This window comes from Octodon degus, unplaced genomic scaffold (assembly GCF_000260255.1).
Source record: "Octodon degus isolate 3935 unplaced genomic scaffold, OctDeg1.0 scaffold00074, whole genome shotgun sequence".
Lineage (NCBI taxonomy): Eukaryota > Metazoa > Chordata > Mammalia > Rodentia > Octodontidae > Octodon > Octodon degus.
Window position 1 is genome coordinate 11,303,279 of NW_004524650.1, and position 15,391 is coordinate 11,318,669.

The 15,391-nt window shown below is 39.3% G+C and overlaps 1 non-coding gene and 1 pseudogene across 2 annotated transcripts; both read left to right on the top strand.

Annotated features, from left to right (window-relative positions):
• The first annotated feature begins 8,911 nt into the window (after positions 1 to 8,911).
• Positions 8,912 to 9,727, top strand: LOC101561826 (annotated as a pseudogene). Its single transcript, XR_001117180.2, has one exon. The product of XR_001117180.2 is annotated as a BCL2/adenovirus E1B 19 kDa protein-interacting protein 3-like pseudogene (transcript).
• A 911-nt stretch (positions 9,728 to 10,638) lies between these two features.
• Positions 10,639 to 10,740, top strand: LOC111817929. The gene has a single exon (XR_002822022.1). It is a non-coding gene; the product is annotated as a U6 spliceosomal RNA (small nuclear RNA).
• Positions 10,741 to 15,391: the final 4,651 nt, after the last annotated feature.

A 15,391-nucleotide genomic window follows, 5' to 3' on the forward strand; every position in this document is an offset into this window, starting at 1 on the left:
CAGAAGTGTTTCGCCAGGGCTTAACCAGACCATATTATCTGGTGGACTTGCTAAAATGGACTTCAGAGCTCTATTTACTTTTTGAGGACTAAGCAAAATGAAAATGGAAATATTAGGTAAAAATTGCTAATGTATTCAGGCATTAAAGCTACCTCTTGCAGTATGCACTACATTCTGTGATAATTTTAATTGGCTTAATTGAGATGCACAAACCTGATTAATGTTTAATTCCTTTATATTAAAAAAAAGAGTCAAGTAGTTCGACATTTCTTCAATTATGTTAGATCTTTCTAGACTTCAAAGGAATGTTACATTAGACAGCTAGATACGGGGTGAGCTGATTAAAGAATAAAGACTGCTCATTATAATCTAAGAGTACAAAATTGGTTTATGTAGCCTTTGAAAGTCAAAATTATGAGCTAAAACTTGAGCTACAGTAATTAACCCAATTTATAGTCATTTTTGCTTATCTATTTGCTTATGATTAGTAATTTAAAATGATCCATGGGATTGATTTATAGATCTAAAGCCTGTCTGAGACCCAAAATGTTTTGTCCATGATTCTTAAAAACATTGAAAGAATATAATTAGCAGCATTAGTAAATATCTATCAACAATGAGAAAATATTAAATAGTCAATTTAATTATTCTAGATGTATAATATATTTGTACTTAAAAATTAAAGTTTAAATTGTAATTTCTATGACTGTTTGAAAACATGAAATTAATGTAAACGTGTGGTTTTTTAAGGTTATCAACTTTTAATTAGTCTTAAATAAGATGTCTGAAAAATAAGTCAGAGCACCAAGTAGGGTAAGAGATGAAAAATGATCAAGGTACAATACATTCACGTACCAGTTCCCAAACATGAATGTAACTATTATATGTCCCAAAAAGAAACTAATTTTTTTTTTAATTTTAGGGAAGTGTTTACAGGATGTTCAGGGTCTCACTACTAGACAAGACTCATAGCGATCCGCCTGTTTACAGCCTCCCAAGAGCTAGGATTGCAGGCATGTGCCACCATACCCAGTCTCAACTGCTGTCTCAGGGTGCCCTGGAGATGGGGCTGGCACAGCAGGGCCAGGGATCAAACCCCAGCCCCTGAGCCTGCTTGCTGGTGCTTTAATACACTGAGCTATTTGGCCGGCCCTAAACTAATTATTTTAAAGACGCTTGAGAAGGAATACAGATGCAAATGTAAGATGCAGATAGTTAACTACATGAAATACTTGCACTCATAAGAGAGTTAACACTCTCTCATACTTTCTAAAGTTCAAAATTCACTTCAGAAAAGCAGGATCATGACAGACTTTGCCAGGGGATAGAACAAGAACCATTAGCAAATCCAAACATTAGATGATCTGTATCAGAAACTGATTAGCACATATTCAAGACCTCACAGACACAGGCATGGAAAAGTACCTGCTTAATAGAGGATACACAGAGAGTCAAGCACATACAGACTGCATCATAGAGCAAACTCCATCAGAACCTCATCCAGGGCAGCCCAATGGCTCAACATAAATCACTATTTTGGGGGACCGTTACAATATGAGGCTATGTTGTTTACCACATGAGTGAGGGTGGGTATAATAGTATTTCTTAGAGTTGGTTCCATGGAACACAAATTCACCTAGATGCCCCATAAAAAGGGGATTCCATAGATAAGTAACTTTGGGGAACTTTGCACTATATACTCTTTTGGAAAAGTCATAATGTCCATTAATGTATTAAATACTTTACATATTGTACTGAAGAATAATTTTCATTGACTACCAGCTAATCCTAGCCAACATTATCAGACTGCAGTAGTGCAGCAATCTAAACAGGGGACTGGGTAGTTGTTTCCACCAGAGCATTGTGGAATAGCCAAACAAATAGCCATTCTCCATCTCACCTGCCTCACCAGGGGGCAGGCTGACACAGTCCTATCTGCATGGCCTGCTTTGCACAGTACTGCTGAGCACTCAGGTGGTCATTCTGCTGTTTTTAGCTACTTGCTGTGATCCACACTTGGTTCTCTATGAAACTCCTGTGATGAATGGGGAGAAAAAGGTGATCCATTTTAAAACTTGGTAAAAATATAAATCTTAGAAATTTTTGTTAAAGTGCTAACTAAATAGAAAGTAAAATTCCTTTCCATTGCCCTATGAGATAAAGCAAAAGCTGGGGAGATATAGACAGATAGATAGATAGGTAGATAGATAGATAGATAGATAGATAGATAGATGATAGATAGATAGATAGATAGATAGATAGATAGATAGATAGATAGATTCTGTGTGTCTGTGTTCTCTCACTTGCTAAGACTAGGTAGGGACACCTTAGTTCTAATGAACATATCCAGCACCCATTCTAAGTGCCATTCCTCACCAGACTGAATTAGGGCCCCAAGATGAAATGGTTGGTTCAGGACTGGTACAAAATGAGCCTTCCAAAAAGTAAGGAGTGATTCCAAAATTGATGGGTACATGTGAGATTGGCACAGAAGCCAGCTTCATACAACTCCCCACTAGATAAATTGGGGTCAGTTTGACTATGAAAATAAAACATTAGAGTAACAACTTACAACCCATCCAATATGATAAAATTCTACAAATCCATGTGGATAAAAAGAAGAAGAAAGGACAGAGAGACAGAGACAGAAAGAGCAAGACACACACACACAGAAACAGAGAAGAAAGGAAAGAGGGAGAAAGGGTAGGAAGAAAGAAAGGAGAAGGGAGGGAGAGAAGGAAATCTAAATTTCCCTTAAAGTAATTATACAGAAGGAATGATGAAATTCAAAATCACCATTTGAGAATCATAATAATAACTGTTTGAGATAAGAATCATTAATAGATGTTAAATTAATTGGTATTCTTTATTGAAAAATAAAACATTTGTATAGTCTCAAAGTATCTCTTCACAACACACATATTAACTGCCAAAGATAATTTTCTATAGAGAAATCTGACAAGTACCACATTGGCCAAGTGATCAAAGTCACGATACCGTGTGCTTCCGGATGTAATGCACCAAGAGAGACACAAGTTCCTTCTGTGGGCTCCCCACCAAAATGTGCAGTCCAGACCATGAGGAAACATTAAACAAACCCAAACCGAGAGTCTTTCTTAAAAAATGACTAGCCTGAACTCTTGAAAGATATCAAGGTCATGACAGACAAAGAAAAACTGAAAGACTGCCCCAGAAAGATGACAGATAAATTTAATAACCCAGACACACTATACATTCTATTTTGAATTTTTAACTTTTTCCTTTTGCCCTGAAGAACATTAAGGCCAGTGACAAAATTCAAGATTAGACAGTAATTTACACTGTATCAGTGTTATTTTCCTCATTTTGATAATTATACTGTGATTATTTAAAGTAGTATCTTCAAAAACATGAAGACACATTATGGGGTACTGGACTCTTTTAGAATATTTTGCTGAGTTTACACACCTATAATATTCAACAACAGAACTTAAAAAAATTGGGATATAACTATGAATGTCCATTTTGTATCTGTGTATTCAAAGTGGTTGGGATAGATATATAGTTGCATTCTCTTAATGAATAGAATGATTTGTTCTAATGGTGTTTGTAAGTAGGATCACAAGTCTGCATCTTGTACAGCAATTAACCACTAAGAAGAATATATGCAGTGTATTATTTGTTGAAACTGTACTTTCAATTTGATTTGGAACTGTCTCATTGCTATATGTTTATCAATAAAACTTTGAAAAGAAAAAAAAATATGAAGACACTATCTTACATAAGCACTGAAAAATAGGAGTAAAGTCACATGCCTGTGAGTGATTCTCAAGTGACTTGGAAAAGCTCTTCTAAGATGGGTATGTATGTACATATCTAGAGGGAAGCTGATACAACACACATAGTAAAAATGTTAACACTTGTGGGATCCAGATGAAGCAGATCTAAGAATGTACTATTTTTGTAATTTTCTATAAATCTGAAATTAGTTCAAATTTAAAAATCATATACAACAAAGAAAACTTTTGTGTACTTCTCTAGGAAAGAAGTACACAGAGGGAGAACCTTAGCTGAGACACTGAGGTGTGTGCTTAGCTAGCTGTGTAGAAGCCTTTGCACTTATGCCCCAGTGACCTTCAGCCTCCTACCGCCTACCTAAAGGTCATCCCAGCTGCTTGGATGCAACAGCCATCTTTCTCCCTAGCCTGCTCCCTGCCAAATCCTGGTCCCAGGAAAGTGCTCATAAGACCTTGCCTGGCAATGATTCTGCACGTTCTGGAAGCATTGTTTGGTTACAGGTGGCTGTAATGCACCTTGCACTGCCAAGGTCAAAAGGCAAGCTGGTAAATCAAGGTTGTGTGAAACCACAAGCAGTCATAGAACAAAAATCTTAGAGTCATGGTGCTATGATTTATATCTAGAAGTTTCCCCAGAGCCTCATGTACTCATAGGTGGAGCTTTAGGGGGCTGATTGGATCATGGGGCTCTGGCACTCACCAGTGGATTAGTTCACTGGGAGTTTATAGCTAAAAGTGATATTGACAGGCAAAGCCTGGTTGGAGGAAGTGGGTCACTGGGGCTGGGGCCTAGAAGGGTGTGATCTCTCTCTCTCTCTCTCTCTCTCTCTCTCTCTCTCTCTCTCTCTCTCTCTCTCTCTCTGTCCTCCTTGATCTCTGTCTCTGCTTCCTGCCTGTCACACCATTAGCTGTTTCTGCGATGCCCCTCTGCCGTGATAACCTGCCTTGGAGCCAATTTATTGTGGACCAAAACCTCTACAAACTGTGAGCCAAAACAGTGGAATGTGGTGGTGCACACCCGCTCTTTGTATGCTGAGGCAATAGGATCGCTGTGAGTTCCAGGCCAGCCGAGGCTACACAGTGAGTTCTAAGTTAGTCTGTACTACAAAGAGAGACTCTGTTTCAAAAAAAAAGAAAAAAGAAATATACCATTCTGCCTTTAAATTGTGGGTGTTCGGTCTTGTCTCTCAACAAGAAAGCAAGGCCCCCACAAGGAATAAGAAGAAGGGGAGTCTTTGAGTCTTCCAGAGCAAAAATTACTCTCTCCCTTACACAAACCCATTGTGTTTTAGAATGTGACCTACTATAGCAATCCCAGGTTAGTAGCACAAAACTGTCACAAAGAAAATAAGAGGACAGTTGCCTGGAATAATTGAGAAAATGAACCCTGGATGGCTAGGGAGATAGCTCCAGAACATAAGTACCTGCCTGGCAATGGCAAGGACCAAGTTCAATCCCTGTACTGCGTGCTGTACAGGCCTTAGAATCCCAGGTGTGCCATATGGGCCACTGAAACCAAGCAGGGTAGCACATGATTGTAAGTCCAGCACCTCTTAAGCTAAGACAGGAGGATCACTACAAATCCAAGCTGTGTAGTGAGACCCTGTACCAAATGAATAATTTAAAAAAAAGAAAATTAAAATGAACCCTGGAATATTGGGAAAGAAAAGAAAAATAGAGAAAAAAGGAAAGGAGGAAGGAAGAGAAGAAAGGAAGGAGGGAGGGAGAGAGGGAGGGAACGAAGGAGGTAGAGAAGGAGAAATTGAGCATTTAATCAACATGGTAGCTGCAGGAGATCCAACGTGGGAGAAAAAGACAGGCGTATCCAGGGCCTTATAATTGCTGTTAGAAAGTTTACTGTGCACAATGCTAGCAGTGGGAAACTGAAAGTTTAAGCAGGTGAGTAAAAGTTACTCATTATTTTTAAAACAGATGATGACTGAGCACCTACTGTATGCTGAAGATTGTTCTAGATGCTGGAGAAAAGTAGCTAAACATAATCATGGAAAATGTCTTAGAGCAGTTAGTCTGGCTAATAAGTGAAGCACTATGGGCAGAAAAGCATGACATGAGAAAAGGCAACCACTTAGAAGGGTGTTGCTAAAGTTCGGGTGAAGAATTATAATAGTTTGGAGCCAGAACCATGACTTTGTAGCTGGAGAAAACTCGCAGATTTTGAGAGGCACAGGCTCCCCTCACTAAGAGTTTTAGTGCTATGGCTGACAATATGAAAAGAAAGTTTGGTGGTGAATAACATTTAGCATGATAAATGCTAAAGGAGAGAGGGTCCTTGAAAGCCTCCTAGCAAAGCGTTCAATTATTGCTTTGACATTGAGCATTTCATCAGGCACTTTACTAGATTCATCCATAGTTATCTAGACAAACCAGTATTAAAAGTACATGAAATCAGAAGGAAAAACACTCTGGCAGCACACCCAACTTCCACCCATGTTTAAAAGTAAGTATGACTCAAAAGTGTCTGCTAAACATACCTTTTCTAAGTCACCAGAAATAACGTTGGCAGCTGCTGGTGACAACTTATTTCATTACATTCTAATGATGTAAACTACTCCCTCAGGGTGATTATAGCCTGCCGCAGACAAAATGCTTATTACTTCTTTGCTCTTGTAGAACACAAATGATTGCTAAGAAACTCAAACCCAATATTCAAAATGTTAAACTAAGCTAGTCCAGCAGTATTCTGGCCCAACAGAAATACATTTCACAGCCCAAGTTACAGCCACATTGAATTCTATTTGTATAGTTTATTAACCCAGGTTTCTTTATGAACCCTGGAATTTGGAAAGCTGAGGGAATTTCTTCATATAGTCACTTCCTTTCCATCAGAACTGAATAATCAGTCTTTAGCTAGAGCTCCCCTGGCTAACTTGCAGAAGAAATGCCTATATAAAGACCACATGCCTGGCTGGGGAGATAGCTTGGCAGTCTCTTGCTTGGCAATCACAAGGACCTGGGTTTGATCCCCAGTACTACATGCCATTCCAGCCCCAGAAACTGGGATGGTGGCACACGCTTGAAATCCAGCACTGGATAGGCTGAGACAAGAGGACCACTACAAATCCAAACTGCACAGTGAGACTCTATATTTAAAAAAAATAATAATAATTAAGAAGACCTCATGCTGTCTCTAGCTGCAGTAGAGGTAACATTAAAGAGGTGGCTTCTAAGTATCTGCCAAGAACCAAGCGCTTCAGAATTTTCTAGGTTGATCACTAGGAAGTTAAGAAATTTGCTAGATCTATCTGAGACCTATGAAATGAGCATCTCTGGGTAGATGGCCCAGGAATCTGTATACTTAACAAGCTCCTGAGGGAATGTGATGTGCATCCAGGTGTGTAAGCTCTTTAAGGGGCCACGTGAGTGGGAGCAGGCAAAGATAGCTCATCATACATCCCAAAGAAACCAAAGAGTCTTGGTCAGGGGCATTCACGAGAGCTCTACTGTACTGGTCAACTTTGCCGTTATTGTACAAACTACCTGACACCTTCAACTTAAAGAAGCAAAGGTTTATTTTGGGCTCATTGTTTGAGGAATTTAGTCCATGGTTGGCTGGCTCCAAGGTAGAAATATCATGGCAGAAGGGCCTGATGGAGTAACGCTGCTTAGTTCACAGTAGCTGGGAAGCAAAGCAATGAACTAGAACCAGAGAGAAGGGGTTGGAGACCAGATGTAGTAGCCAAAATCATGCCTCCATGTCCCATCCAGACACACTGAGGAGCGTGCTTTGCCAGTGCCCTAAGCAGCTCCTGAGTTTACAATTAAGTGTAACCATCACAGCAGTGCTCACCTGTTCTTATTACCTCTGCCTCCAACTCTGACCTTTTGCCTCTGATATGCTCTCCTTTTCATTCCATCTATAAGATCTTGGACAAGTAATTTCATTTCCTAAGTTTCATTTTCCTCAACTGCAAAATAAGGATATTCTCAGAATTAACTGGGTTGTTAGGATAATTAAACAAGACATACAGATTTTAAAAAAAGATTAGAATGGGCGTGGTGGCGTGTGCCTATAATCCCAGCTCTTGGGAGGCTGTTAACAGGCAGATCACTACGAGTCTGATCTAGTAGTGAGACCCTGAACACCCTGTACACCCTTCCCTAAAAATACAAAAAAAAAAAAAAATCAAAGAAAGAAAAAAAAAGATTAATATACAGAAATACCTGAGCCATATTAAGCAATCAATAACTACTATCTAAGAACCTTTTCTGGTTGAACTAGAAAAATCCTACCTTCGTCCTTCTGTCTAAGCAAAAGCTACTTCCTTCAACCCCTCCTCCAAAGTTGCATTTCTGGCTTCTGTATGCTGATTTGTTCACAAGCCCTCAGAGCTGCCCCAGTACTATCTGATACCTGTCAGGCTGGACTCTTCCTCTTGGTGCCATCACAGACTCAGGGTTCTGGAATTCAACATCAGTCTGTACAAGATAACCGAGAACAAGAACTGCCTCAACAAGAACTGCCTCAACAAGAACTGCCTAGGGGAAAGGGACTTTCTTCACCTGCCTCAGGAAACACAAACCCCAGGAACATCACATTGTTTGCATAGCAGTGTAATCGCTGATACACATCATCACAAGAGTGATGGCAATAGCAAGAGCTGGTAATCATCAAAACTGGGTCCAGCTCTCTGCTGAAGGCTTCATTCAATAGCGCTTCTGAGACAAGTACTGCCATCCCACTTCATGTTTGAGAAAATTAAGCCATAGAGAAGTTAGGAAAGTTGTTCATGCCCATAAGAGGTAGCGACCAGGATTCCAACAATATATGCCACTTGAGTCTACCATTCCTTTTTCAGCGTTATCCGTGAATCTTGCACAGAACTTGAAATTACATATTTACCAAAAGAATTAACATCGAAGAATATTCCACATGGAGAACTTAAGCCTCAAGCTGTGTTAATCCAAGTCAAATCTCTTCCTTTTTAGGGACAATGTTCTGTGAACTCAAAAGCAATGAAGAAAAAGAAAAAGAAAGAAAGAAAGAAAAGCTGCCACTTAGAAATAGATGATCGGGCTTGTTGTGTTGCTGCCTGAGAACCGGAGACGGTCTTGCTGCAGCCAAAGCTCTTCCAGCCACCAGACCATGTCGTCTCACTAGTCCAGCCACTGCCTCCCCTGCACGACAATAAGAACTGCGAGGAAGGGGGATCAGCCTTTGCAGCCGCCAATCGGCCTTAACAGTTCCTGGGTGGAGCTACCCATGAACAGCAGCAATGGCAACGAGAATGGCAAAGGGAAGAATGGGGGTCTGGAGCACATCCCTTCCTCATCCTGCATCCACAGTGGAGACATGGAGAAGGTCCTTCTGGACACACAGCATGAATCAGGACAGAGCAGTTCCAGAGGCACCTCTCACTGTGACAGCCTCTCGCCGCAAGGGGACGGGCAGATTATGTTCGACGTGGAGATGCACACCAGCAGGGACCACAGCTGTCAGTCAGAAGAAGAAACTGTAGAAGGAGAGAAGGAAGAGGCTTCAAAGAAAAGTGCAGATTGGGTATCGGACTGGTCTAGCAGACCCGAAAACATTCCACCCAAGGAGTTCCACTTCAGACGCCCAAAGCGCTCCGTGTCTCTGAGCATGAGGAAAAGTGGAGCCATGAAGAACCGCGGCATTTTCTCCGCAGAGTTTCTGAAGGCGTTCATCCCGTCTCTCTTCCTCTCTCACACTTTGGCCTTGGGACTAGGCATCTACATCGAAAAACGACCGAGCACACCTTCTGCCAGCACCTACTGAGGAAGGGAGCACTGCTGGAGACAAGCGCGGCCTGTGAAGCGGTGTATTGTCTCACAGTCTATCTGAACTTGAAACCATCGGAAGCATGACCCAACCTACCACCCTGTTTTTACAAAACCAATCCTGGTAACTCTTCGATCAGTATTTTATTCAAACTCTGACGAGGCATTCTACTAACCTTATTCCCTTTTTGGCCTGCGAGACATTTTAGACTTTCCTAACAGTTTACTGTTGTTTAGAAATTTGCAAGGGCTTCTTTTCCTTGACTGCCACCAGCAGGTTATAATTTTGTCAGCAATGCTGCCATTTCCTTTTAGCACCATGAGAATTAGACCTGTGTCATCATGGCAGAAATTTACTCCAGCCGTGAAGCTACCTTCTCTCTCAAGACAAGATCAGGTTAGCATAGCTTTGTTTTCCAACACAAAGACAAGCTTCTCTGAGCTGGAATTTAGAGTTATTAACAAGAAAAAAAAAAATGCAGAAGACGAGAAAAGATATCCTCAGCAATAAAAAGTTATTTTAAACCAAAAAAAGAAAGAAAGAAAGAAAGAAAGAAAGAAAGAAAGAAAGAAAGAAAGAAAGAAAGAAAGAGATGATTTAAGGGGCTGGGGAGATAGCTCAGTGGAATAAGTGCTTCCTTGGCAAGCACAAGCACCTGAGTTCAATCCCCAGTTCCACAAAAAAAAAAAAAAAAAATAGATGATCTTCATAATATCCCTTAAACTTATTAAGTCCTATTTTTCTCCACCAGAAAATAGAGAAAATATTACCTATTTCTCATGGTTATATATGAAGTTTAAATAATATAGTAAATGTATATAAATGTTTTTAAGTGATACACAGGGGCCGGGGAGATGGCTCAGTGGAATGAGTGCTTCCCTGGCAAGCACAAGGGCCTGGCCTCAATCCCCAGTTCCGCCAAAAGAAAGAAAGAGAGAAAGAGAAAGAAAATATTTAAGTGATACGCAAATATTGCAATCATAATGATTCATTCCAATAATATTCAACGCCTGCTGTATTCAAGGCATTGGCTGTGTGTGAAGTAGACATGTTCCCTGCTTGTCAACGTATGGCTTAGAGCCTAATAACAAGGCATCCACAGCGCTCTTTTCAGTAGCACGTCTACTACAATTTGAATAACACAGAGAATATTAGTATGGCCCTGCATGAGGATGACAAATTCATGAAATATTTCATACTTTTTAAAAACAAAAGACAATTGTACGAAAGACAATTACAAAAGAAAATTGTGTGCCACAAAGTAGCACATAATGAAATAAAGGCTTCCCAATTTACAACAGTGACACAAGGAGCAAGCACCTGGTCCTGACTTGAGGGAAGTAGGCTACACAGAGGGCTTCCTCAAGCTCTGGAAATGACCAAGGAATGTAAGTGGGAATAGATGACAGACGAAGATGTAGAGAAGAGTCAAAGATATCTCTAGGATTTGGCTTGAACAGTAGTTCTTTTCCTGGTATAAGAGATGTTGAAAATAACATGTTTGGAAGACACAATAATAAATTCTGTTTTGAATGTGATGAGCCTACGTGCTCAGCAATAGCCCAGAGAGCTGTCCAATAGGCAGCTGAATAGCAGGACCCAGAGCTCAAGAGATTGAATTTGCGAAAAGCTATAGATTTGGGAGTCGTTATGTAGATAATGCTTCAAAGCACTAGAGGGTTACACAGCGTGAAAAGAGTCCAAAACCAGTAGAAAAAGAGGAGGCTATAAAAGACTTTGAATTCTGTTCCTTCCTGCTTTCACACAAATCTTATTCCATCAAATACTCATAACCTGCCCTCTCTTCCTTATTTCTTCAGCCGCTATTTTTCTACTTATTCTTTTCTGCGGACATATAAATATACATATTTATCATCAAAACAAGTAGATTTGGTCTACTCCATAACTCTACAGTTATAGTCCTGTTTATCTCCTCCCCTTTAGAGCTAAATGTTGTAAAATAGAGGTCTATGCCTGAAATCTCCATTTCTTCATTTGCCTTACACTTCTCAACCCTCTACTGTCTCTTCCCTGGAGCACATTTCCCAGGGTCCTTCAGAGCCTGTTTGTTGCTAAAAATAAAAGAAAGGTCTTGTTTTTTTCTTACTTCTCCAAGAGTTGAGGTAGGATATGTCCATGTTTGCTCTTACTTGAAATGCGCTCTTCCTCGGGCTCCCAGCGGTCACTTCCCTTGTGTCTCATCTCCACTGTCTGCTCCTTGTCAGTCATGTTGGTGGTCTCTTCTTTCTCTGGCTCTTACTCTCCTTGATACTACTATTCTTCAGATTTCTTCCTCAGCCCCACCACCACCTTTTTTTGTGCAAACAAATTTTTTCTTCTTCCTTTAACCTAGTATTTTAATCCATGCCCAAGTAGTTAGCCTAAGATAAAGCCCAACTCTTTCATTTTAACAAAGTAAAAGAAATGGATGATAGCAGCCACCAGTAATTTCTTAGGTTTGATTGTAGGAAATTAAAGGAGTGCCAATCTGGTGGTTTGTATTTCCTCTAAAAAGTAACAGGCAAAGACATCTGCTTAATATGTGGTAAAAGGAATTCAAACACCTGTAGTATTTAGATGCCAATAGAATATTCACCTCTGGCAGGACAAAAAAAAAAAAGGATACAAAGGAAAGATCATTTTGTATTTATATACACAAAATAGTTAGGATAAATTTACAGCTACTTTCACTTAATTCAATAAGAAGAAAGAGGTGTACTAACAGTGTTTGGACAGAATATCCTATCTGCTTCTTCTACTATGGATAACCATTAAAAAGATAACAATATACTTATGGAAACTGTCCTACCAATTTGGTTTGAAACTGTCTCATCGCTATTTGTTTATAAATAAAATTATGTGAAAAAAATGTTTTCACCATCACACACACAAAAAAAAAGATAACAATGTACAATGTAGTGATTATCAAAACTGTCCTATTAATTGCTGTGAAACTGTCTCATTCATATTTATTTCTCAATAAAAATAAATAAAATATGTGGTAAAAGGTGGTAGAGTTTGAGAATATTGGGAAAAAGGAGTTTTGAAATTCCCATCATAGAGGACTGGAAACAGAAGTGAGGAGAAAAGTATGAAAGAATTACTGGGAAATGTTGGAGCCCCAGTTAAGTTGAGAATGATGACTTTTAAATGGCCCCAATTTTCCTGTTGCTTTCTGTAGTAGTTAAAAATACACATGGAGGCTACAAACAGTAGTATTGAAGGTGTGATTTTCCATATGAAATCACAGAAGGACAATAAAAGAGTGAAGGAATTAAGGATAACAGCATAGTGGTACTCTATGCTGAGATAGGAAAAGTTTAAAAGGGGGGATTTGAAAAGGAAGATCTCAGTAAGTTTGAAGAAATAGCTACAGATGCAATAACTAAATAAACAAAGTGGACATAGTGCGTTTGGTCAGAGAGTAGGATCATGGTCTTTATTGTATTGAAGTTAGTATGATCTGGTAGGAAGCTAAATACAAGTGATGGTTGTTGGAAGTAAAAGAGGAGTTTTTAAAAAAAGAAGAGTTTATAGCAAGGGAGGGGCACATTTACAACATCACTCTTGTTAATTCATCATCCCTCCAACTTAGAATAAATATAGACTCCCTCTGGGCTTTTCCCATGAGTACTTGTACTATTGCCCTTATTTCACTATATTCTAATTATCTTGGCCCCTGTTCACCTCTACTTGACTGTAAGCTCTTGAGGGAGAGGTGTCAGATCTCATTCTTCCCACCCACCACATACACAGGAGTCACTGAGCATACAACATACAGTAATTGCACAAGTACCCCATAATAATTGTCACAATGTGACTTCATATCATAAGCCTTTTTCTTTAATTCCTGTAATATGTCACTATTTCTTATTCATCATTAAATTAAAAATATGCATTTTATTTCTTATTTATGCATAATGCTCTTTACATAATGCCCTTTTTTCTAAAGAAATTTTTCTCTCAAGTTTTAGGTAGAGAATCATAGTTTTTGTTTATCCTCTCTGAAAAGATTTATCACTTTCCTCACCTCAAAACCACATCAAGGTTTTGACTATTATAGAAATTAAATCTTCAGCTAGATCCTTCCTTGATACAGAACCATTATTTCATTCCATGAATGATTTATTAGTTGCTGCCCATATGTCAGGCTGTCCTGTAACAAGGCTCAGGGGATAGAATGATAAACAAGACAATTTCTTCCTTCAGTCAGACCTATAGACAGGTAAGGAAGTAAGACAATAGGCAGGCGAGGGCTGTATGAGTCAAGATATGTTGCAATAACCAACAACACCAGAAATCTCAGTGGCTAGGAGAGAGCCACAAAGGCATGTATCTAACACAAAGTCTGCTGTGTGTGTTGCTATCTGTGGCATCAGCCCTCTACTCTCATACCTCTGTGTCAAAACTCATTGTCAGAATTGCCAAAGCAGATCTACATCAATTATACTCACAGACCATCTGCCAAATCAAACCATCTGGTTACACCTGTATTCAAGGAGGCATGAAAGTTACCACCTCTCACCTGCCCAAAAGAAACAGAAGTAAACAGCAACAATCCCCACCACAATGACACTGCAGAAGGATGGGCACTATCAGAGGCATAGGAGAGGCTGCTCAGGTCTAGGAGAGTCAAGGAAGTCTTGTAGGAGGAGAAAATATTTAATCTGAGACCCCAAAGACAAACAGAATTCAATAGTTAGAATTTTTAGATGCTTAAAAGTGAGAGTCCTGTTAGTGCTATATAAGCTATCGCCCACAACAAGGGTTCAAAGTTAATACCCTGAAAAATATGTACAATTGCTATGTTTCAAACATAAAATAAAACTAAAGAAAAAAGAAATGGTAAACTAATCAAAGCTAGGAATCAACAACTACACACACACACACACACACACACACAGATGCAAATATACAGAAACATAATTTTACGTATGGGGCTAGAAAAACAGCTCAGTAGTGCAATGTTTTTCTATAGTGTATGAAGCCCTGGATTCAATCCCAAAACAGACAGATAGAAGGGGACAGTTTAATGGTATCCCTGTACACACACACATACATGCACACACACACACACACACACACACACACACACACACGCACTGCCCCTCTAGGAAAAAGAATATTCCATTATGCTAAGAAATTTCAGAGTTTCAGTAGCTCTTAGGAGTCCATTTACAGGGACAAATTTTTTTTTCTTGTCTCTTGTTTTCTTTTATTACCTTTTTAAAAAACAAACATTTAATTGAGAGAGAGAGTGTAACAGTAATTGATATGACATTAGAAGCAGTACGCATTTAGAAGACCAGAATGACAGGCATTCCAATCTTGGCCCTTGTACTACACATTGCTATCCTCGGTGCAGTTGTTTAGTTCGCAGGTACCAGCATATGCAGTTAGTCAGGGTGAGAATCATTTTCATTTTATTTTATTTTATTTATGTTTTACAGGGACAAATTTACTTCCTCAGTAACTGGATCTAAGATTGAAAAGTAATAACTTGATGATATAACTCCACCTATTTTTGATTATATAACACCACCCCCAAAGAGCACTCTCTCTACCATACCATTGTACCTACATTTTCTTTTCTTTTTTTTTTTTCTTTTTTTTTTTTTTTTGTGTGTGTGTGTGTGTGGAACCAGGGATTGAACTCAGGTCCTTGCACTTTCCAAGGAAGCACTTATTCCACTGAGCCATCTCCCCGGCCCAGTACCTACATTTTCTAGTGATTATGAGAATCAGGCAGTTTGAAACCAACAGCATAGCTGCTTGGCACATAGTAATGCCAAAATTAAGTCAGATATTACTCTTTGACTCATGCTGAAGTAAGTATTCTTCTTAAAGCCTCCTA